Source organism: Trachymyrmex cornetzi, unplaced genomic scaffold, assembly GCF_001594075.2.
Source record: "Trachymyrmex cornetzi isolate Tcor2-1 unplaced genomic scaffold, Tcor1.1 scaffold1487, whole genome shotgun sequence".
NCBI classification, from domain to species: Eukaryota; Metazoa; Arthropoda; class Insecta; order Hymenoptera; family Formicidae; genus Trachymyrmex; species Trachymyrmex cornetzi.
The window spans coordinates 25,730-29,089 of record NW_017296078.1 but is presented as its reverse complement, the minus strand read 5'-3'; positions in this window follow the sequence as shown (position 1 = coordinate 29,089).

The window sequence follows — 3,360 nt, the reverse complement described above, 5'->3', positions numbered from 1 at the left end:
CTTATTTCTTATAATGACCTTTATTTCGATAAAATCAATACTATCGAGAAATATTTTTGAAGAATCGCATTTTTGATCAGTTTTTTTGAAGCTGGAAAGTTTTCCAAGTAGACTAGCGGTCAAGACTTTTAGTATATGTTGTATAATACGCCATTTCGAACAACTTACCGCAAATAAATCTTTTATAGCAATTTTGTCTCCAAATAATTTAATTTTCCTGGACTATTTAAGGGTATGCTGGAGTTATCAAAATATGATTTATATTCGAATTGATTGAACGGAATAAAAAATCCTTTTACAGGATTAAAGTAGAAGCATAATTATTTTATAAAAATGATGTTGGTGCCGCTAGCGTACGGTGGCTTTTGCCTATCACGCGAAAAAGGCCGCCATGGCCTCTCTCAGGTTTCTCTCTGATATTACCATCATTCAAAGAAAATCAGACCAAACCCTCTCAGATCCACTCACCAAAACTCCCTTTCCTTTTTAGCCCGGATCCTCATATGGGCAACAGCGCTTTGACACAGAGCGCTGATTGGTGAAAAGTCTGCTGTGGGAGTAAAATTTACTCCCATCATTTTTCACCAATCAGCGTTCGGTGTTAGAGCGCCGTTGCCTATATGAGGATCCGGGCTTATTCTCTCGCTATCTTCTCCGTAATTTACTCCTTTTTATACACACACACACTCACACACTTACACATATATTATTTGATTATAAATAGATGAACGTTATGTAATGGCAACCTAATTTTAATTATATTACGTAATTATTAAACACTGACTATTTTATTTCCGCACAACATCTCCTCGTATCCATAACGTCTAACCCGTGATTGCACTTGCTCCTATCCCCGGCCCTTTGGATTCATTTCCAAGGCCGAAAATAAGGGCAATCGGACGTACTGGCCCATATGGGATAGAAGTGTGCCCCTAAGGCACACTGACCCATTTTCCTTTAGCATGTGCGTTCGCCTCGGGGATCCGCTCAGCGGAGCGACAACCCCGAGCGAGGCTTTCACTTCGTCCCCCTTCAGATCCCCGGCTCCTCGAGAGCCTAAGGATGAAGCGAAGTGCCTCCCGTCCGAGTCGGTCCTCCCCCTCGCGGTCGTCCCTTGCGATCTGGGGAAGCGTCCCGATTGCGCACATTAACAATTGGACACGAAAGGATTTCCCGATCAGACACGGATCCGATCGGACACGGACCCGATCGGACACGGACCCAATCGAACACAGACCCGATTATGCTGGATTCACACTGTGCATCGTACGACGCACTGCAACCAATCAGAAAACAGGATTCCGATGATACGAAGCAAAATCCATCTGAATCCTGTTTTCTGATTGGTTGCAAAGCATCGTACGACGCAAATCGAATGCAGTGTGAATCCAGCATTACGCACAGACCCGAATGCGCACGACCCGATCAGACACGTACCCGATTGCGCACGGACCCGATTGCGCACCGACCCGATTGCGCACAGACACGTTTGCACACGGACTTGACATGTGTTATTGCTTACAGCTCGATTGCCTACATACATTATTGCCTACAGCTCACAATCCTTCCACGCGAAATGAGGGCTACCTCACACCAACAAATGGTTTGGTTAGAGTTAGATTTTTTTGGAAAAATATTCCAAGCGGACACTGTCTACGCTGATACCCTACTGTTCATGCGCAATCGGGTCTGTTTGCAAACGGGTCCATGCGCAATAGGGTCCGTGTGCAATCGGGTCGTGCGCAATCGGGTCCGTGCGCAATCGGGTCGGTGTTCAAACAGGTCCGTGCGCAATTGGGTCCGTGTGCAATCGGGTCGTGCGCAATCGGGTCCGTGCGCAATCGGATCAGTGTGCAAACAGGTCCGTATGCAATCGGGTCATGCGCAATTGCGTCTGTGTGCAAATGGGTCCGCGCACAATCAGGTCCGTGTCCGATCGGGTCCGTTACCCTACTGTTCATGCGCAATCGGGTCTGTTTGCAAACGGGTCCATGCGCAATAGGGTCCGTGCGCAATCGGGCCGTGCGCAATCGGGTCGGCGTTCAAACAGGTCCGTGTGCAATCGGGTCGTGCGCAATCGGGTCCGTGCGTAATCGGATCAGTGTTCAAACAGGTCCGTATGCAATCGGGTCGTGCTCAATCGCGTCTGTGTGAAAACGGCGCAATCGGGTCCGTGTCCGATCGGGTCCGTGTTCGATCGGTTCTGTGCGCAATCGGGTCCGTACGCAATCGGCTCTGTGTCCGATCGGGTCGTGCGCAATCGGGTCTGTGAGCAATCGGGTCTGTGTCCAATCGGGTCCGTGGGGGTGATCCTGATTGACCACGGCTCGATTGGACACCACCAATCACAGCGACCGGTGCTTAGGAGCTTTGTAGTCTCAAGCGCTGTGAGTGGCACGTGTCCAATTGAGCCGTGTCCAACTGGGTGCCACCCGGGTCCGTGTCCGATCGGGTCCATGTCCGATCGGGTCCGTGTCCGATTGGGAAATCCTGTCGTGTCCGATTGTTAATGTGCGCAATCGGACCTCACTCGCGGTCTCGAACTTGGATCCGACAACGACGGTAGACAAGTTTCCTGTTGCGTTCACCCTCTCAGGTTCCATGCGTGCGGAGTCTTGGACGTAACAATAGGTTTCATTGCATAAAAATTAAAGATAGTATTATTTGTATTAAGTAAATAAAGAAATGGTAGTTAACTTTGCGCCAGTTCTTGATATATCAAACCCTTTATAGGAATGATACATATCATTAAAGTCAATATTATTTATTTAATTTTGTATCCGAATTACATGGAATTTAACTTGGATCTAATTGTTGTAAATTTTTTTACGATCGATACATAAAATTTTGAGGAATTTAACTTCGCGCCAAATTTGTTGATATCAAATCTTTTATATAAATGATACATAACATTAGAATTAAGTTATATTATATATTAGGTGTTAAACTTAATTCCTATCGCTCGCTACTAGAGGGTGCTGCCTCCAACGCTGGCGAGTTTCGACAATGAAGTCATATGTCTTTTGTAGTTTAGACATAGCTGAAAGTGATTCAATCCTCACACATTAGATTTCTTGACGCCAAAAAGATTTTCCAATCGATTGAAAATGAATCGCGATAAGCTGTTTTTCCGACATGTGCTTCTTCACTACTTCGACCTCAAGAAAACCGCAGCTGAAGCGCATCGCTTATTATCCGAAGTGTATGATGATGAAACTCCATCGGAAAGAACATATAGAGTTTGGTTTGAACGCTTCCGAAACAGTGATTTTTATGTAAGAGACAAAGAACGTCCAGGACAGCCGAAAAAATTTGAAGATGTCGAGCTGCAAGAATTGCTTGATGAGAATCCAGCTCAAA